The sequence below is a fragment of the Camellia sinensis genome, chromosome 1 (assembly GCF_055761805.1).
Source record: "Camellia sinensis isolate YWXY chromosome 1, ASM5576180v1, whole genome shotgun sequence".
In the NCBI taxonomy this organism is placed as follows: domain Eukaryota; kingdom Viridiplantae; phylum Streptophyta; class Magnoliopsida; order Ericales; family Theaceae; genus Camellia; species Camellia sinensis.
Window position 1 is genome coordinate 135,532,460 of NC_138961.1, and position 22,691 is coordinate 135,555,150.

The following is a 22,691-nucleotide window of genomic DNA, read 5'->3' on the forward strand; positions in this document are numbered from 1 at the left end:
GATTACCAAACAAAGTGAGTCCCAAAACTCTCAGAATCCAAGTCAAAACAATAAAATATAAAAAATAAATAAAAATGTAGGGAGATTTAACAGCACAAAATAGAAAAACTGCATTCATAGAATAATTTGAATCTGAAATCCAGCATACAAGAACAAACTTACATGGGAACTAGAACAAGTTATACAAGAGGGAATTTTACATGAGAATAACCTAGGTCCCAATAATTTAACTACCCATTATTGTAATCTCATTAAAAAAATGTAGGGTTTATTATGTCAATTTGCTTCTTGACATAGATTCAACACCAAAAAATACATCTAAAATAATTTAAATGCACAAAATCGAAACCTCAATTTTTGAAATGAGCTAACTTCAAGATAATTTGGACTTTTGCTTGGCTGAAAATATGAAATTCATATATTTTTCTCTAAGAATGAGATCCATACATTAGCCACAACTCTTAGGGAACAAAGTAGATAAAACAAAATAGAATGTTTAGAGTGAATAACAGTTACCTAAAATTCACTAATAACAAAGATGATAAGCAAAACCTTTGCTCCAAAGCTTTTGTAGCAAAGTAAAACATAACTAATATAAATTGAAAAGGCATGTATATATCTATATATGTTCCTATACAAACACACGATAGCAATTAGTCTCTAAAAAACAATCACATAACCCAAATTCCAAGCAAAAATTCTAGCAGGCAAATAACCTTACCATGTATGAGGATTAATTGTGACATGGTTTTCTCAAGCGACAGTGATGAGTTGTTGCTTGGTGGAATCAAGATTCTTGTTCAATGAATAGTCGATGAAATCTTCCATTGATTGAAGCTTGTAAATGAAAGTGATGTAGAAAATTATGAAGAGAAAGGGAGAGTATTAAAAGTCGTAACCAAGTCATAAACTTTTATAATATCAACCACGAAATTGTGGACATTTTTTTTTACAGCAATTTGTGGTGATATTATGCATTTTGTGGTTGATATTACGAAATTTTATAGTAAAATTACATATCTTTGTAGTAGGTGCATATGTTATACACTGCTAAAGGGATGCACATCATAACATTTTTCAAAAAAAAAAAAAAAAAAAAGAGAAAGGAGAACTAAAACAAATAAGAAGAATATATAAGAGAGAAAGAAACACGTGTAGAGATAAAGTGTGAAGATTACAACTTCAAAATGAGAACTGTGTTATCCAAGTTGATAAAAGTCCTTTCACTTGCCTTTATGTTTCAAATTTTTGCTTTAAATGCTATTTGTTCATATGGGTAACTATCCATTTTCAGCTATAGACATGAGAATATCGTAGGAGGCAAGTATTAAATTTTTTTAAAAAATCTTCGGATGACAAACCTATATAATTTAAGCATTTTCTTGACTAATCCTACTATACTGAAATAGCAGTCTACCCACGGAAATTCTTTTTAGAGAAAAAAAAATAGACATAATTTTTAACTTATTAATGATAGAAAACTTTGCGGAACATAAACTAAAAATCATTAAGGATTCAATTCTATACATGAGAACTATATAAATTTCTACTATATAAATAAGTGTACACACACCTTGATCTATGATCGTATGAAAACTTTTTTTGAGAAAAAGAAACCTTGAATAGGAGACCTTGATCTTCAAGTTCTTTATTTGTCTAAGATCTTCAAACCACTTCTTTCTCTCTAGGCGATAGGAGCCTTCTTGTGGTGACAACTTGAACTTGAGTTTTTGTGATCAAGAGTGTGGTTTGGGACATTACACTATTTATACTAGTATTCTTCCCATCAAAGAATCTATTCATTCAATGAACTTCATTAAATAGATTAATATATCTTTTACATTCATGATACATAATGCATCTTCTATATTGATGAACTCATTAGATAGATTAATATATTTTCTACATTCATAATAGATACATAATGCATCTCTAAGATTCATTCATAATGAATCTATCACATTCAATGCATTGACACTATCTCCATTAGTCTTCTATACATTATGTATATACAGGTGCATTCATCAATGATTAGTCATAATCTAATTGATGTACATGTATCTTACTTAATGAGATGAATCTAATATAATTATGTATAAGCCACATTAAGCCATATTTAGGAAAAATTCTTCCAATTAAAATATATCTGTCTTAATTATTTGAAGTAATGATGTTTAGTTTTCATTTTAAATCATTTATTTTTATTTTATAACCTCTCAAAAAGCGAGTGATTATTATTATTATTATTATTATTATTACTTTAAACAACATTTTGCTTTATAATAGTAAAAGTTGTAGATGTGTGTGTATGATCGGTACTTGAAAACCATGACTTACAAAGATTTTAAAATCATTGTGATATTGATTAAAGAGTCATATGTATATTAATATTTCATAAATTTAAAATTATAAGAAAAATGAATTGAAATTTTTAACTCTTAAAAAAAAGAAAAAAAAGAAAAAAAAGGCCTATCTATATATACTAGTATCTATAGATTTAATTGGGTTAGCATGCAAGCTTAATTTTTTTGCTCAAGTTCTAGTTTGAAATTGTGCCAAACCATTTTATTGCTCAAGGCCTAACTTGTGGATAAGAATTCTGGTTTAAACTTGATATGTATATTTTTTGGGACCAAATTGTTAGATCCCTTAGTTTTGTTAATACAACGAACAAACATTGTTTATCGAGTTGTAAGTTTCCTAGTTGTTTTGCCTTGCTCGCTCGAGCGAAGAAGTCCTGGCTCGAGTGAAGAAGTTGTGCTCATAAAAGTTTTCTTCTCTGCAAATATTCTGGGAAGGAAGATTGTACGCTCGAGCGACGCCACTTAAGGAATACACGCGTACTTGGTTCCTCGCTCAAGCGACCTTCGCGGCCCCTATTTTCTATGAGTATTTGTTTAAGTCAGTTTTAGGGTTAAGTTTTTCAAATCTGTTTTGAGGGCTCTAGGGTTTTCTCTTGGGGCTATTTTTCTTGTTTTTCTTTGATGTTCGCTTGAGTATTAAATTCACATGTTTTGATAATTCACATCAAACACTACAGGAAATTTGTTTTTTAGCGGCGTTTTGAAAATGCCGCGAAAAGCCTGAAAAACGTCGTAATATCTTATAGTGACGTGTAAAATTTTCACCGCTGATAGGGCCGCCGCAATAGCTACCCAACGTTTAAAAAACGTCGCTAAAAATATTATACGGCGTTTCTTAAAATGCCACAAAATCTTTGACGACCGTCTCACCCTCCGTCCCAAATTAACGTGTGACGTCACAATAACGTCATTTAGTAGCGTTTTTTCAAAAAACGCCACTATTTTTTTATTTTTTTAATTTTTTAATTTGTGGTGACAATGCCGTCATTTTGTGGCGTTTTCCCCAAAAACGCCACTTTTTTTTTTTTTTTTTGGGGGGGGGGAGGGGGGATTCTAAATTAGTGCAGTTGCAAGTATACCTAGAATGAATATGTTCACATTTTATTTTCTGTCATTTTTTCCAAGTGTAGCATTTTAAAACCTGCAAATCAAGTAATGTTCTATATTTTAAAACCAGCAATTCATCAATCTCTTGATCTCTATGGGTTGTTCACCCCTTATTCAACATCAGTGATTATACCCAACAACAAAGTATATCTGGATCTCTGCAATTCAAGTCATGCCCCATAACAACACAATATCATTAACTCTATTATCCAAAACATGTAGTTCATTTCTAGCTAATTACAAAGTAACTTGAAAAACAAAACAGTTATGATTTACAAAAAAATGAAAAAAAGTATCGTCTGTGTTTCCTAAATCGCTCCGGACCTAGGGAGCAAGCAAATCATATCTTTGGTAAGAGCAACAATTTTCAGATTTTGCGTCTCCCAATTCTGTTGTGCACTGTGCACTATATTCGTCACTTGCTATTAAGCCAAAAGCAACAAGCAGCAAAAACATTTCTACAAAATCTAATGATTTTCATTGTCAATTACTTGAAATGATATGTTTCCCAGCCACAACACTGCAGCAAGCATTTCAAACGCATTGTCTTGGTCTTCTTTGCAAAGTCGAACAGTATCTAAGGCTTCCTGGCAAAGTAGAAAAAAATAAATAAAATTAAAAATAATTAGGACACAGAAAGAACAGAGAGAAAATTTCACTGTTTAGTGAAGTCTAATTACCATAAGCATTTGAAATTTCCTAGCATCATCAACATCATCAATTGCCAAGCAGCCACTCTGACTTAGATAATGGAACTCAACAACCGATTTTAGATTCAGTCTATCTGTAAAGAAATATATGACACGAAGTCAGAGACCATAAATTTTCTTAGGTTGTAATTATATAGCTGATATAGAGAACCACATCATATATCTCATCAGAAATGTCTCTAGCTTCTTAATAAAAAAATATAATTTTCTACATCATGTTATTGGAAACCCAGAATGGATCTCAGATTCTATCACTTCAACAACTATTTCTAGAGTCACTGAACTTCCATGAATGAAATAATGATAGGATACAAACAACCTTTGAGGCCAGACGGAGCACCAGCACAAAGTTGGTAAAAGATATGGTATGACCTTTCTCCATGAGCGAGCTGAACCACTCTTGACTGCTCAAAGAAAACATCATATACTTTTATCAGGCATGTGTTATTTATATAAACAAAATAAATAAATACATACGAGTTTACAGTGGAACCAACATACCTTTTCAAGCAGAACTATCCATGATTATTGAAGGAGTTGATGTTTTACAGCACATATGCAATCAAAAAATAAATCAAGCTAGTAAACACAATTGAACAGAAGGGAAGCATAAAAAAAATTGCTAAATAAATCAAGGAGTTGATGTTTTACAGCACATATGCAATCATAAAAATTGCTCCTTGGCTTTAGTAAAATTAGAGTTTGTATAATACATATTACCCGAGTTTGGGAGTAGGTGAGATTGGGTGTGAGAGTTTCAGAAGTCCCCATCTGTTCCACCCACCTATTGCGGAGTCACCTGTTCCCATTGCTTAGCGACTCCCCTTTCCCCATACCCCCTTAGACTCTGTATTTAGTTTATGAATTTAAGAAAATATGTAGAAAGAGAAATGGAAAAACTGTGTCAAACATAAGTGAAATGTAGTTATATTTTATTCACATTTCATTTATCTTTTTCCTTTCCCTTTCCAAATATGTGAACTAAATAAAGAGTTAGGGGGAGTAAGCTAGATATAAAACTGTATTTCAGTTCTAAAAAACAAAAATATTATTTCATACTTACAAGACCGACCTAATGTATTCTACAGCCCATTTTACCTTAATGTAAGAGCACCAATCATGTTATTAAGGGCAGCACAAACACCATCATGTGCTTTAGGATAGAATGGACTCGTGCGAAAAAAAGAGAAATAAAACATGTTATGTCTAAATTACCTCCTGAGTCGTTTTACCAGCAATCTGATGCCTTCCCCTTTCGATTGCAGGGACCTACTTTAGTCTCAATAAAATGGGGAACAATGTACAAACAACAATTTCCTATTTGAAACCCAAACAAAATTTCATAATTTTAAATGTATCACAAGATTTCTTCTCATGTTGATGCACTGAAGAACTCTTGGCCGCTAGCCTAGGTCACACAGCCAAAGTCGAAGTTACTCTCCGATAAAGCTACAATGGAAAAAAGTAAGTTTCAATGCATAATAATTTCCAAAGTTTCAATGCATAATAATTTCCAGTGTAGATATGTATATTATTATCAATGAGTTTGAATTCTTATACCTTTTAAGAATCCCCAATATGTGTTACTTTTTCACTTCCGAATGGAAAGGTCGATGTGCAGGTAAGCTACACAAGCCATGAAAAAGAAGAAAAACACAGATGCCAACATCAATGGCTCGGCGAGCATGAATATTGGGTTGAAGCTGTAGTAAACCTGCAATAGAAGATATCAAGTGAACATAAATGCCATAGCCATTATGAAATATATATAAGTCATAAAAAATAAATAAGAGAGAGAGAGAGAGAGAGAGAGAGAGAGAGAGAGAGAGAGAGAAGGAAATACTCCAAGCTGGGTGGAGGAAACACACAAACACACCAAATGGGAACAGTTAATTAGTCTTTGTAGCCAGTGATGTCTATAGAATCAACGGTGATAGCAAATCAGTGACAATTATCCTGTTAAGCATGGCCTAACCTAAGAATTAGACCCATAAAAGGTAAAAGATAAGTAAACTCAACCTATCAAAACCATTCATAATTTTAGCAAAAGGTCAAAGAATGAAAAACCTCAATGGCCATGATCATCACTGCAAATAATTACCAAATTAATATAATCAAGAGATGCCCTGACTTCATTGCAACAAGAAAAATATGCCTAGTATAAAGCTATACTTTGCATCTAGGGTGAATCCGATGGCAGTTCCAGTTTCTCTCCTATAATAACACCATTACTTGGGTTCGCACTATTCTCCTGTCCATGTAAATGATAGAGGTTGTATGAAAGCTAGAATAACACCATTCCTTGCATTAAGGTCGAAAACTATGTGGGTGATAAAGAGCAAGTGGGTTGGTTGTGGAGCACTTGGACATGGTAGGCACTGAGATGACGAAATCGCTTAAGGTGGGCAGGGTGAGAGTTGACATGGTCTTAGGAAAAGAAAGAGAGAGTGCAGTAACAGTGGGCCAGAGAAGTGTTGAACCAGAGTCTCCAAGTTGTCAGGCAAGGATTAAAACTTCGTTTAGATGTATAGTTTTGCATAGGTTTTGGCATCAGCATCCATGGTGGGCCAATACTAATAGTAATTGAAATGGAGCAAGTGCTCAAACAACTTGGCTGTGTTCAGCCTCGTGAACTTTCTCAAGAACCTGGGGAATTTCAATGCCCACTAAACACAGGGGGATTGTTGTTGAAACCTCGGCACAAGAGCTTGGTGGACAAAGAACCAAAGCACTAAATTCTTGATCACAACATCAGTACGATTTGAAGGGAGAGACCTCTTTGTGAGCAGGGGTGGAACTACATAGGGGCCAAGAGAGCATAATAAACTATATTATAAAATGTAGTTATTTCAAGCCGAGTAATACCATGTAAAAAAGCTACCTTGATGTTTACAACTCCAAGTACTTTCCATAACTTCTTTTTCTTTTTCTTTTTTCGATAAACAAGTATTTTCCATAACTTCTTAAAGTAATCAAAGTATATTGTTCACAGATAACAGTCTACAAAATATGTCATCTATAAATGCAAGAAACAAGAGTAAAAAGTATGTTCCTTATCAATGAAAAAAGGTTTAAACATAACATAACAGGCTTTTACTTTATATTAGATATCTTCTTTGTTCACTAATGACTCTTTTAACATTTTTTAAAATACTATCTATATTTTTCTGCAGACAATGTACATACACAAACTGGAAACATGATAAACAGCTAGAACAATACCTGGACACCAGGCAACGCCATTAGCTGAGAAATGAACTCAGGGTGACCTGGCCATGCTGCTCCAGTTACCAGATTCGACTTATTGGATCAGGTTCTAACCATGTTGCCCCACCTAAGACCACGTTGAGTTTCACTGCAGGGTATGCGGTACATTTCTTGCCCTGCAAAAGAGGCCATCGCTAAATCAGAACACAGTAATAGCACACCGACAAACTTCCATTTTCTCAACAAAAGAAAAAAACACACACACAGCAACTAATGCGCGGACCATAACTAACATTTCACTGGCAAAGAATTGATACTTTATGACACTGTTGGCATAGCATTTACATTTTTCTGATGTAAGATTGAGGAAAAGTTTTGGGTGCCAATATTATATTCTGGACTAAATATCTATCATTTTCATGTTACTTATAGGGAGAGATTCACAATCGAGCTTGAGAACAAAAGCATGTCCTCATCAGCACAGAGGAAGATGATAATCAATTTAAAAAAACTAATCAAGAAATTTAAAAAAATCGCAAAATAGAATTAATGAAGCAATAATTGAAAGTGTAATTACTATGGATGATAAGTTTAGCACAAAATAGAATTTTCTTGCTATAAATGTTGGATCAATGAAATATGCTAAACAAAATTTCATATTAAAGCAACAAAAATGTTAATAATCTACCTTGAGAGCACCAGCAGCAGACAAAATCTGCTGTCCATGGCAGATTGATGCTACTGGCTTTCCAACCTCCATGAATTCCTTCACCAATTTAATAACTGACTCATCCAATGCTAGGTATTCTGGAGCTCTGCCTCCCGGGATCACAAGAGCATCATAGCTTGAAGCATTTAAACCTTCAAAACTAGCTGTTAGCGTAAAGTTATGACCTGGTTCAACGATCTGATCTGATCTAATCTGCAAATGAAAAAATTAGAGAGTTAATCAGCAGATTCGACAATGAGAAAGTAGACCAACAGAGATCGATCTAGTTCAAACTCGAACACCGATTAAGAGAATGAAAATTGTACCTGAGATAAGAGCAACAGAGATCGATCTGGTTCGAGAATGATATCGATTTTGGATCTGCGATTTGATGAAGAACAGATCGAGTTTGAGTTCAAGTTCGATGAAGAGACTGATCAAAGCTCTCCAGCGACAGATCGATGAAGAGCAACAAAGATCGAGAGTTCGACGAATATACAATGTAAAATCTGCAATCGAGCAAGCGAGCGAGAGAGAGTGAGAGAGAGTGTGTGTGTGTCTTTGATCTGGTTTGATGAATATCAGTTGAGGGCTTTGGAAGAGAGAGAGAAAGAGAGAGGGAGAGAGACCGAGCTACGGAAGAGACACAGAGAAAGTAAGAAACGGAGTATGGATGGTGTCAACATATACACCCAATACGACGCCGTTCAACTGAGCTCTAAGACAACGTTTTGAAAACGTTGTCTTTCATCCATCTATAATGGCGTTTCCAAAAATGCCATAAAAGAAACGTTGCAGTAGGCCATTTTTCCTGTAGTGAAAGGATTGTTTGAGTGATCATCTTCAAGAGTGTTCTTCTTCGGTGGAATCCGGAGATTCAAGCGTGGAGTGTTCGAAGGTGTTCGAAGCTGTGCGTGGTTGTTGTGTCGATGTGGATGTTGTGGAATCAACATCAATCTAATCAATTCTAAGACGAAGGTTGTGGTGGAAGACATACAAGTTGTTGAAGACAAATTGTCAAAGTTTGGATAATTTGTTTGGGTATTTTGTATTCTTTTTTTCCTTCATAGTGGATTGATTTGTGGTGTTTTGCCTGTGGTTTTTTAATCACAATTGGAGGTGCTCCAATAGTGATTTTTTCCATGTAAAAATTGTTTGTGTCAATTTATTGTTTTTGAAACAACAATCTAAATCATTTTCGCACGTGCTTGATGATTTAGATTATTAGTTTTAATTGTTTGGGAATTAGTACAATTAAATCTTGTTCTAATCACGAATCACTTAGGTTTTTTAATTGGTATCAGAGCGGGCCACTCCTTGTTTTTATCAAAACTATAGGAGTGTGATTTTGTGTGATTGGTGATATGGATTCAATTCGCGAAGGTAAATCGACCCATAGACCTCTGTTACTTGATGGTACAAACTATTCTTATTAGAAAGCTCGTATGAGAGCGTTTTTAAAATCTATCGATGAGAAAGTTTGGCACTGTGTGATCTATGGGTGGAATGAAGCTGTTGTCACCATTGATGGTGTTGATATTCCCAAACCTCTTAATAAATGGGACGCATTTGACTATTAAAACTTGAGTTGGAATAGTAAGGCTCTCAATTCCCTCTTTTGCTCCGTCACACCTGAAGAGTTTCGTTGTATTTGCACGTGTGAGGTAGCAAAAGAGGCTTGGGACATCCTTGAAATTATTCACGAGGGTACTATTTCTATTAAAAGGTCAAAACTTCAACGTCTCACATTTTCTTTTGAAACTCTTTTTATGCGTGATGATGAGACACTTGATGATTTTTATGCTAAACTCAGTGACATCGTGAATTCTTGTTTCACACTCGGTGAAAAAATCCCCGAAGCTAAGGTTGTTGGAAAAATTTTGAGATTTTTACCTGAGAGGTTCCAATCAAAAGTTACAGCTATTGAGGGGGCTTAGAATGTTGATACCCTCAAGCTTAATCAATTGGTTGGAAACTTGCAGACTTATGAAGCCCACTAGATTTCTAAGAAAAAAAACAAAAAGATAGTGTGGCTTTTACTAGTGTTTATCAGATTGCAAAGACCCCTGAGATTAAGTTTGATCTAGAGTCCGAAATGACGACTATGTTTACTAAACAGTTCAAAAAAAATTTAAAGAAAAAGAAGCCTAATTTTAAGGACCCTATTTCAAAAAATAAGAGTAATGAAAAACCTAAAACTTTCCCATAAAAAATTGCTCCAAAAACTGAAAAGAAGACTGTGAAGGGGCAAGGTGTCAAGTCTTACGAATGTCAAGGGTTTGGACATATTGCTCTTGAATGTCTATCAAAAAAGAACTAGAAGAAAGTTTATACAGTGACTTGGGATGATGAAAGCGGGTCAGAGCAAGAATCTGAAGAAACCGAATCCGATAAAGATGGAGATAGTACTTGCATGGCATTCTGGTCTATTGTCACTCAACCTCCTCCAAAGCTAGTGGAAATTGCTCGTGGTCAGAATCTGTACTGTGCTCCTATCTTTGATGGGAGTAATTATATGTTCTAGAAGATCAGAATGAGGATGTTTTTGAGAGTTCACGACCCTAAGGGCTGGCAAGCCATTAAAGAGGATGTTGAAAGTGCTGACAATCCAAGCAATCAAAGAGTTCTGACTACTATTCGTGAAGCAATTTCTAACGAAGAACAGCAACGGATTGCTCACTGCACAAAGGCCAAAGATGCATGGGACATTCTGAGTCAATTTCATGAAAGAGGAGAGTCATCTTCACCACCATCTATCAACTTTCATGCCTTAGTTGCTCGACTGGATGAGGTCTAGGAGAAAGATGAGCAAAAAGAAGATGATAAAACCTCAGAAGACAATGATGAGATTGATGGTGATGACCTACAACAAGCTTATGAAAAGCTTTACGATGAATCTCTGAATTTGTCCAAGATCAATGACAAATTCAGGCCCCGTTTGGGGACTTACTTTTTTAGCCAATTAGTCAAAAAGTTACTAAATTAGCCAAAAAGCCAGCAACTCATACCAAAAAGTCAAAGATTCTCTTTTCTCTCTACTTTTTGCACATCTTTTCGTAATTAGCCAAAAAGTCATCCCAAACATACAAGTTTTTTTTACCTACCTTTTTAGCCAAATAGCCAAAAAGTTACTAAATTAGTCTGTTCCCAAACGAGGCCTCACTCTCAAGCTCAAAGAATGTGAAAGCGAGAATGTCAAGCTAAAAGGAGAGATTGAAGATGCAAAAAGAGATGTCATCAAGATCTCAAATGAAAGGCAAGACCTCTGCAGAAAGCTTCTAGCTTGTGAAACTGAAAGGAATGAACTTTTGAGCATCTATGCCACATTTGAAGAGAAGATTGGAATCCTTGAGATGTCACAAGCCACGTTGGAAGAGCTGATTGGTCAGAAAGAGAAAGAACTCAAAGTTGCTAGAGCCATGAATAATATGTGGAACAAAGGGTCAAAGACACTTGAAGGCATCATCGGGTCTCAACAAATAAGTGGTGATAAAAGTGGGATAGGCTATACTACTACAACACTTCAAAAGGGACAGACTTCTACATCACATGACCCGAAGACTCAAGCAAAGGGAAAGCTCAAGGGTGATACTTCTCTTCATCAATCCAAAGGGGGTAAGATCGACAAACTAGAGGTAAAACCTGTGTTTGTTTGTCATCATTATGGGAGGTATGGCCACATTTGTCCTTATTGTTTTGAGTTGTTTGGTAAAGTGTCTAAAAAGGGTAGAAATTCTAATACTTCTTGGGTTATGAGACAACCTTACATGTCTAGGCGGAACACCAAGATTCATGAGGGTGTTCACAATGCTAAGACGTCTACCAAGACTGTCAGTCCTGCTTCCACTAAGACCAAAAAGATATGGGTTAGAAAGAGTGACTTAACGTGTTTCGTTGTTCACACTGCACTGAAAGCACGTGACTCACACATGTGGTATCTTGATAGTGGGTGCTCTCGTCACATGTCTAGTGACAAATCTTACTTCACATCTCTTGATAAATATGAAGGAGGAATTGTTATCTTTGGAGATAGTGGCACTTCTAGAGTCATTGGTAAGGGCTCTATAAGTGTCTCTGGTCTTCTTAAACTTGAAAATGTTTTGCTTGTTGACAGCCTTAAAGCTAATCTGTTGAGCATTAGTCAAATGTGTGATTCTCATCATGAAGTATTATTTTCAAAAAATAAATGTGAAATTTTGGATAAGAAAGGAAATACTGTCATGCATGGGGTTCGTACATCTGATAATTGTTATGGGATTGTTACCACTAATGATCTTACTTGTCACTCGGCCGTCATAAGTAACATTAACCTGTGGCATCAAAGATTAGGTCACTTGAATTTCAAAGACCTAACTAAGATTGCCAACAAAGAGCTTGTGAGAGGAGTACCCAAAATGGGTAAGAATGTGAACCATGTGTGTGGTCCGTGTCAACTTGGGAAGCAAACATGCTCCTCATAAAAAGGTGAACAGTTTCACAACCAAATGTCCTCTTGAATTGGTTCATATGAATCTTATAGGACCCACTTGCACTGAAAGCATTGGAGGTAAAAGATACATTTTTTTAACCATTGATGATTATACTCGTTTTTCATGGGTAAATATTTTAAGAGAAAAATCCGATACGTTTGATGCTTTCTAGGCCTTAGTCTTTCAAATCCAAAATAAACAGGGTGTTTCTATTAGGTGTATCATAAGAATCCGAACTGATCATGGTCGTGAGTTTGAAAATAGTTCGTTTTTGGATTTTTGTGATATGCATGGAATTATGCATGAATTTTCTGCACCGATTACTCCATAACAAATTGGAGTTGTTGAGAGGAAGAACATGGTTATTCAAGAGATGGCTAGGGTCATGCTCTTTAGTAAGAAAGTTCCTCCAAAGTTTTGGGCTGAAGCCTTAAATACCGCTGTTTATGTTGTAAATCATGTGTATTTAAGGCCCGACACTTTACAAACTCCATATGAATTGTGGAAGGGATTGAAACCTAATGTAAAATACTTCAAAACTTTTGGGAGTAAATGTTACATTTTCAAAGATAGAGAGCCCTTGGGCAAATTTGACTCCCGATGTGATGAATGTATTTTTCTAGGGTATTCAACCTCTAGTAGAGCTTTCCATGTCTATAACCTGCGTACTTTGTCTTTATTGGAATCGATCAATGTGGTTATAGATGACATGGGTTCTCTTACTTCAGCATTAAATGAGGAAGAAAATGGTGAGTCTCCAATCTTGGATATTAAACCACAAAATCAAGAAGAAGCAGGGGACCAAGCTCAAGAAGGTGAGCCAGCACCAACTTCGAAGGTAAGTCTGAGTCCAAAGAGTGCACAAAGGGACACCACTACTGATGCTTCTGTCACTACAAGTCCAGAATTCAAACCATCAGCAAGGGTGAAACTGAATCATCCGGCTCAATAGGTGATTGGAAGTGTCTCAGATCGAATGAAAATCCGAAGACAAATTTGAGAGGAGGTATCTCATATGTGTTATGTTTCATTAATTGAACCTAAGAATATAAAAGAGGCCATACTATATAATAGTCAATGCTATGCATGAAGAATTAGATCAATTTGAACGTAACAATGTTTGGACTTTTGTCCCCAGACCTAGAGACATGAATGTGATAGGTATCAAGTGGATCTTTAAGAATAAATATGATGAGAATGGTACTATAATAGAAATAAAGCTAGGTTGGTTGCTCAAGGCTATACTCAAGTAGAGGGTGTTGATTATGATGGGACGTTTGCCCCAGTTGCACGTCTTGAATCTATTTGTATTTTACTTCGTGGTGCATGCTTTCTTAGGTTCAAATTATTTCAAATGGATGTGAAAAGTGCCTTTTTGAATGGGTACTTGAAAGAAGAGGCTTATGTTGAGCAACCAAAAGGGTTTGAGCACCCAAAATGTCCAAACCATGTCTACAAGTTAGACAAGGCTTTGTATAGGTTGAAACAAGCCCCTCGGGCTTGGTATGATATACTTACTACATTTCTTCTTGATAATAATTTTCAAAGGGTTAGTGTGGACAAGACTTTATTTGTGAAACATACTAAGTATCATATACTTGTTGCTCAGATTTATGTTGATGATATTGTATTTGGATCCACTGCTGATCATCTTATGAAATATTTTTTGGATTGCATGACACATGAGTTTAAGATGAGCATGAGAGGAGAGTTGTCTTATTTCTTGGGTCTTCAAATTAAACAGTCTCCTTCGGGTATGTTTTTCTCTCAAACTAAGTATGCCAAAAATCTTGTGTTAAAGTTCGGTCTAGAGTCGACCAAACATGCCCGTACTTCCATGAGCACTAGTCTTTACCTTTCCAAAGATTTATCTGGTACTGATGTTGATCCTACCCTTTATAGGAGTATGATTGGGAGTCTTCTTTACCTCACAGCCAGTTGACCTGATGTTGCATTCAGTGTAGGTGTCTGTGCTCGTTACCAAGCCAGTCCTAAAGAGTCTCTTCTTTTTGCGATTAAACGCATCATTAAGTATGTCAAAGAAACACTGGGGTATGGGGTTTTGTTTGCTACCGACACTAGAGTTGAAATTATTGGTTTTTCTGATGCCGACTGGGCATGGGTGTTCTAATGATAGGAAGAGTACATCCGGGGGGTGTTTTTACCTTGGGAATAATCTGGTTGCATGGCATAGCAAAAAGTAAAATGCTATTTCTCTCTCGACCGCTGAGGCCGAGTACATTGCTACAGGGAGTTGTTATACACAAATATTGTGGATGAAACAAATGCTTCATGATTATGGTATAGACCAGGACACTCTCACCCTTTTATGTGATAACACAAGTGCCATCAACATTTCTAAAAATCCGGTCCAACACTCTCACACCAAACACATTGACATTCGTCAACATTTCATTCGAGAGTTAGTAGAAGAGGGCCTTGTTGTTCTTGAACATGTTCCCACTGAGCATCAAAATGTTGATATTTTTACAAAACCCCTTGATCTTCTTCGGTTTGAGTTCCTTAGAAAGACCTTGGGTGTTGTGCTAAGTCACTAGGGTGTGTCCTGTTACTTGAGTGGGTGAGAGTGATTGGCTTTATGTGTGCTTGAATGCTATAATCTCATTGTCATTGATTCCTGTCATCTATGCATTTAGACTCAGATGAACACCTCTCATGCTACTTGCAAGATTTCATTCTTCTTTGATCATAGCTCATTATGAATGCTCATGCTCATTGACTTTATGACCTCATTCTGTACACATCCTTGAGATATACTGTTGCAAGGGCTTTCACACAAGTGATCAAAGTTCTCTATGGACCACTAACAATGTCTCTTTTATATTTTTAGAGGAATTGACTTATACTGGCTTATCATGGGTGATATTGAGTCTCTTAACCATCTACCATCATTTTTTCACTTCCACGGTTCCTCCCTCAGTTCATTGATGTCCGAGATTAGGAAAAGGTTACCTCAGAGGCACCAACTAGGCCATCCTCATTAATTCCATGCCTCTCTAGTTTGGTCTCCATACTCTTGAGCGTGCATGTCACTAGTGAGTGCCCACGGGAAAGAAAATTCAAAAATAAAATAATAATAATAAAAAGGACTGATTGATTGAGGAGGAGCCTCCGCATTTACTCAGAAAATACCCCTTGATTCCTAGTGGTTTGACTTTTCTCAGTGATGTTTAGTTACTCTTGCCGGAGGTTCAGCGATCTGATTACTACGAGGATTAACTTTAGCTCTGTGGTTTCTCAAGGATTACACACACACACACATTCATTATGTGAGCTCTCATGATTGTCTTTGAGTTGTATATTCTCATGTTGCTTATGCTCATTGATTGATGTTTATCTAATTTGCTCATGAATATTTTGCTTCAGATTGTCAAAATTGTGATTCGTGGGCTTCATGGTTTGTGGATTATCTCATCTTAGTATTACATTCTTACTATTTTGCTAACCTCCTTTTGTTCAAGGTTCCACTTGACAGTGTTAGTGTCTTTATTCTGCTCAGAAGGGTGTTTAATTTGGGAGCCTTGTTTTTTATTACTCGCTCGAGCGAGGGTATTTTTGCTTGAGTGACAAATTCTTCAATCCAATACTTTTGTAGGTTTCTCAGATTCTGAGAGTTTACCTTCCTGGCTCGAGTGACAATGTTCTGGCTCGAGTGTGTTCGTGGGCATAAGTGTCTTAGCTCGAGCGAAACACTTCTCGCTCGAGCGACCCGTCATGGTTTAAATACTTCTACTCCGTCCCTTTAGTCCATTTTTCCCCATTTTGCTCATTTCATCTCTCTCCCTTAGGGTTTTTTCCTCTCCATTGATGTTCGTCCCTTCGTCTTCACTCGATTTTGGGGGCGTCTCTCTTCAATCCGTCTTGCATTTTCATTTTTGGTAAGTCTTTCTCTCTATTTTTCATTTTTTCCTCGTCCTTCTTATTGTGTGTTGCTCTACTTCGTCTGTGTTGTCTAGGGTTTCTGTTCTCTCTCTTCCTCAGATGCTGACTTTACGGTTCGTTTATGATCTTATTGTTTGCTTTGTCTCTTTATTTAATTTGGTTTAGAAGTTTGGTGCATCATTGCTAGGGTTTTGCTAAGGTTCATTGTTAGGGTATTTTTTTTAGGGCTTTAATTTTTGTCTTACCTTTGTTTTGCCATGAGTTTCAATTACTGATTTATGCTGTTTTCAATGAATTGTGTTGCTGTTGGTTTCCTTATTATACTCTTCATATCTCTCATCCTGTTGCAACACTTATTTTCTACTTTTGCATTTATTTGGTTTTGGGACTTGACCTAGCACTGCATCTATGCTTTTCGTGATCTTACAGTCTTTGATATAATGCTTTGGTTATGTGAATTTTGGTTTTTCTAACCCCGTTGGACTAATGATTTGTGCTGTGCTCTTATGTTTGTTTTTGGGGATTGCTATTGGGCTTTGGGTGTTCCTTGGTCCTGTCTTGGTGGGTTGGGGTTTTGTGGTGGTCTTTTCTTATTGTCAGATAGTCACGGCTGAGTCCTCTAAATCCCGTAAAACCACTGTGTCTCGCCCCAATTTCAATATCGAAAAATTCTAATCCAAGGAAAAATCTAACCTATCGGGATTTCTATGTTTCTCGGAAAGTTCACTTAGAACGTAATGTCCACCCTAGTGCCTTTGAGTCTATTTTGATCCGGTCTTTGTTTGATGCTTTAGGGGGGTGACCAGGTCCTGCTTTTCTCTGGTCCACAAAATCTTAGCTGGGTCCAGGAATTCTATTGCAATATGCACTCCATTAGCAAGGAAATAGCCTTATCTTTTCACACTTGGGTTCGTAACAAAGCCTTGGTCATTGATGACGAAGTCATTAGGTGGTTTCTTAATCTTCCTGAAGTTCAGAACTGTCACTATCCTTTTATTACCCGTAACTTTGTTGATTTTGATAAGATTGCCACTAAACTTTGTGGCACTCCCCGGACTTGGGTCACCGGGGCTCTCATTCAGCAAAATCAGCTTCTTCACCATTTTCGTCTCCTAAACATCATTGTTTGTGCCAACATCCATGTTACTTCTCATTCTTTTCACATTACCCAAGATCAGGGTCATGTGTTGTATTATATTGACCACCGTCTTTCTATCGACCTGTCTGAAATGATAGTATCCAAAATGATTAGTGTTTTTGAGGGTCATAAGGCTTTGGGTCTCCCTTATGGGTTTTTCCTCACTCGGTTTCTTATATCTCTTGGTGTTCCCACCTTTGATGATGACGAGTTTGCCTTTCCTATTAAACCTATCACCAAACTAATCGTCTCATAGAGTCAAGCCCATGTCAAGGGGGTTCATCGGGAGTCAGGTTGTCTGATGCAGGTGATGATCCACTTGCTGAGGAGGTCGAGATTGTTGCAACCACTGCCGGTGCACCTGAGTTGCATCCTCGTTAATTTCGTGGACAACTGCAATAGTTCGAGCAGTTTGTCACCCATCGCCTTGATCAACTGGATGCCCGGCTCGATAGACTTGATGGCCACCTCGATCAGTAGACCACGATGCTTGCTCAGATCCTTTCTCTGTTACAGCCGCAGCCGCAGCCTCCACCAGACTCGCAGTGATTTTTTTTTCTTGTGTTTTTTGTGTTTGGGCTGTATATTCTTTTTCTTGTGTCTCTCCCGGACAAAAAGGGGGAGTATTTTTGCATGCTGGTTGGGGTATATATCTTTTTGCATGATGATTGGGGTATATAGTCTTGGGGGATACTGTTTGATTTTGGGATATAGTCTTCCTGGTATACTTTTTGCTATTGTGATATTGGGTTTAATTTTTCATATTGTGATATTGGATTTTGATAGTAGCCTAATCAATTTTTGGGATTTTGATTAATTTTGGATTCATTATGTCTTGATATGATTTGATTTTGATTGATTACTCTATCTATTCCCATGGTTTTGTTTATATATTTTTGTAGGATATTTCGTCAAGGCTGGTGTTTTAGATGAGTTGTTTTTTGGTTGAGTGTTTAGTTAGTGCGTGTGTTTTCTAGGAAACTGCGTTAGAATGTTTTGTCCGGGAATTGATAAAAGGGGAGATTGTTAGTGTCACGACTTAAACCCGGTATCCAAAGGCTCAGCGTCGCAACAAGATAAAAATAAAATAATTCTAATAATTTTGTAGTCGTAGCGCAAGAAGATAAATTAAATAAATTAAAATAAAATAATTGGATACCAAATGTTTATTAGAAAGAAACAAATATAGTCATTTGGGCTTTTATTTTATTCCAGGTGTCCAATTAGAAATACAGATAGTAAAAAGAAAAGAAAAGAAGACACTGTGATTTATCCCCCATCTTGATCCTGCTAAATCTCGTTACCTGAAAGGGGTAACATCTATAAGCACAGAAAGAGTGAAAAATATTATACTGTGAGTATAGGGGTACAAAATAGGCATGAATAGTTATTTAAGCTAAAACATTAACATAATTTAAGTTGAATAAACAAATTAATTAAGTGGCAGAAACTGAAATACATAAATTACGTAAATAACTATAACCACGGTATAGGACATAACAGAACAGGGGTCACTAGAGTGACAATCAGAATAGGGGTCAATGGATCCACGACAAACAGAGGATCACAAGGTGGCCAAACAGGGTCCAATGGTTTATTTAAGGCCCTTAAGGCGTGGGACTTTTATGGTGGTACTTACAGAACATAACTGTTTATAAAACCTTTGTCAAATAATTTCTAAAATTTAAACAGAGATATCCACGGGTTTCAATTTAAGCAAATAAAGTTCAGAAAATAATCCACGTAATTGAAACATTAACATAACCATAAAACATAAATTATATAAAATAAATTGTGGTAACTCAAAACATACATAAAATATATGATAGTAACTCAAGGTATAAAATAACTCACTTTAAGATTGATCCTTAACTTTGAGTTATCTACTATAACTCCCAGCTATACTCTTTCACTTCTTGAAGCTCACTGGTACCTCACTACGAATGGGTTCTAATTTTTCATCCTTACTTTTTTGAAGCTTACGTCACTGATACTTTGCTATTTATAGGCCCATTCTGTTGCTTGCTACGTAAGTCCTAAGCTCTATGATTGCCGCATTGCTCCTTTTTTCGACCATGTTTCTACTCTGTTGGTTAGGGGAAGTGATGCCACCTGTATTATTACCCCATGAATTTGTCTAAGAGCCACTAACCCTTTGTCTTTTTTACTAGCCACTAAATCCTTGACCTTTTTAGCATTCTAAGAGTTATTACTCTTCGGTAAAGTTGTGTTTTTTTATTTTTTTTATTATTGTAGACCGCTCGGAACTCTGCTCTCCACGCGCGAGGGTGCGAATCGTTTTGTTCTTAGCTACTACAGTTCGAACTCGTGTCACAGTTCTGAATCTAATCTCATAAGGTGTAATGTGAGATCGATAAATCACCAGAGAGTCCAAATCTAGCAAATCATTTTGGAAAATTGATTTTAATAAAGAAGTTCCAAACATGGACTGCTTTGCCAGATACAGAGTCGCCATCTAATATATTTTATTTTGGGAAAATTTAGGAAACCCTGACTCGTGCCTAAGGCCACGTGTCCATCATCACCAAAGTTACCTCGGCTCAAAAACTTGGGTACGAGAGGGGAAGGTCATGCAATGAGCACCCTCGCTCGCCCGATCAAAGATCAGCCTTTACTAAGTATGATATTTTGTTTTTGAAAACACATGTGTTCTTATTCCGGTTATTAACCTAGAATTACTATGTGATGCACACAATATACAAGTATAGACTAGATCGCCTAAGTTGGAACAAAACGTTGCATGTTCGTTTGAGAAAATGATTTGAAGTTTGCTACTCGCAAGTAGGCTAAGTCGTAGATTTTGCCACCCTCAAGTGGGCTTAAAACTCACATTTCGATGAATTGTTCCAATTCAAGTAATCCAACCTTCATCCACAGACATTCAAGCAGTTAATCACTTAAGCAGTTAGTCTCATGGCAAGCATGCTAACATGGCAACATACACATCTCATGTAGTATGCTAAAACGTAAACACTCACAGTGTACTCCGAGCCAAAATAGAGAACTAGTTAGAAATCATGCATGATCCTAGTTCATGTTAAGATGGCTAATGCAAAAAATGCAACTAAGATAGGCTCAGCTATCTAGAATGGCATATGAAATGCAACTTGATAACATGCTGTTGAACACGTATTCAAGTAAATGTATTGAAATACAATGCAATTAGTATGATGCGTTGAGCCCGGTGCATGCAATACAGATAAATGGGTGCACGCATGTAAGCATAAGGTATGCTAATCGAAATATATCCTAAAACTAACCATCGTAAGCGGTTAAGTAAAAGGGAGAAAGAAATGGGGGTTAGAAGACATGTATCACACACACGCACGTTTATTACAACAGTTGGCCCTCTTGACGGAGGGTCCGAATAAGAAGCTAACTAGCTAATCTAAGCTAATTAAACTAATTATTACAAAACAGAACTAATTAACTAACAAGCTAACTAATTAAGTACAAAACGAAGCTAATTAACTAACAAGTTAGCTAACTAGTTATTACAATACGAATAAGCAGCTAAACGTATTAACTACTTAAGTACAAAACCAAAGCATAACTAGCTAATCAAATCAGCCTAGTAAAGCAGTAAAGAGATGTCCTTGGAAGGAGAAGAGTGCATGCATGTTCGGTCGCCTCGTTCGAAAATCCGTCGCGATGCCCCAACTTGCCTCTGTTTTCAATTGTTCTCAGAACCTTGCACCAAGCTCCAGAAAGCTTCTAACTCACCTTGGGGGACCTCCAGGAGCATGGCCGACCGGTTATTGGTGTTGCCAACCACCTGCCGACCACTTTTCTTTGCTGCAGACCAGAAAAAGCGGTCGGCCAGCGACTTTTACTTTTCGACCGACCACTTTTTGCTGCACTTCTCCAATTGCTGCAACAGAGGACAAGAAGGGGCATGGCAATGTATTTGCAACATATGTGTGCACAACCACCCTCTCTATCATTTCATGAGCTCAAGGGAGTGTAGTGCTCGACCCTCGGGCCACCAATCACGCATCTCGATGCATGATGGCCGAGAAGCCAAGATTGCATGAATCTATGTGAAATGAATGCACACATAATACATAAGTGCCTTAAACTCTATCATGCATGATCAAGAGCGTCGGCGACCGAGAATTGAGGCACGTTTCATCACTTCAAGTATGAAACGTCCCTTGTTTCTCATGCTCGGATTAACACCCAATCCAAACACAAGCAATGCAACTCAAGCAAGCAAACATGCAGTGCAACTCAAGCATGGTAAACACAATGTAATACATACATACACGATGCAATGCAACATAAGCAACCTAACAATGCTAATGACATGCATACACAATGCAAGGCAACATAAGCATGCAAACAACATGAAAACAAACATGCTCAATGGACTTAAACCGAAAATGGACAGACCTCAATCATGCCCAAATCAGTGGCCATAATGTTACGAAAGATGGCATGAAATACAAGACAAATGCATGCACATGCTATGGCTCTTCAACTAGACATAAGATCACAAGTCTCAAACATGAGCAAGGAGTGACAAATGTAGAAGTGTAACAACACTAAATGCTCTGAAATAAGGTATGAAATGATGCCAAATTACTCAAACAACACAAGCATTGCATGCTAGGGTCCTTAAGCATTAAAGCTATCAAAGAGGACTACAAAGGGGCATGCAATACATGGCACAAATGCATGAACCAACCATGGACAAAGCTTAAATAGGTCAATTCCAAGACCAAAACATGCTGAGATGGGGGCTCAAATACTCTAAGCATGCATGCATATACACTAGGCCACAAACAAGGCCACAATGCACAACCCTTAGAGGCACTCAAAGGGTGAAAGAAATGGGAACATGGCAGTCCTATATGCTCTGAAATGTCATGGTAAATGATGCCAAATCATGTACATGATACATATGAAGCATGCTATGGTGCCCAAAGCTTGAAGCTAGCAAGGCCAATTGCATTACAGCTATGCAATACATGAAGCATATGGAAAATACAACCCAAAACAGTCCTAGAGCATGTCAAAATGATGCTAAAACATATATGGAAGGAAGCCAAAATAACCTAGCAT

General features: G+C 36.8%; 1 non-coding gene across 2 annotated transcripts; it reads right to left on the reverse strand.

Annotated features, from left to right (window-relative positions):
* Window positions 1–3,939: 3,939 nt before the first annotated feature.
* LOC114316428 (uncharacterized) lies at window positions 3,940–8,709 on the reverse strand. Of its 2 annotated transcripts, none has more exons than XR_014339073.1 (7): window positions 8,423–8,709; window positions 8,076–8,309; window positions 7,403–7,563; window positions 4,682–4,695; window positions 4,500–4,584; window positions 4,151–4,254; window positions 3,940–4,057 (listed from the first exon to the last, which is right to left on the reverse strand). It is a non-coding gene; the product is annotated as an uncharacterized LOC114316428 (transcript). The 2 variants fall into 2 exon arrangements; XR_014339072.1 differs by having other exon boundaries at window positions 4,500–4,587; window positions 8,423–8,708.
* Window positions 8,710–22,691: the final 13,982 nt, after the last annotated feature.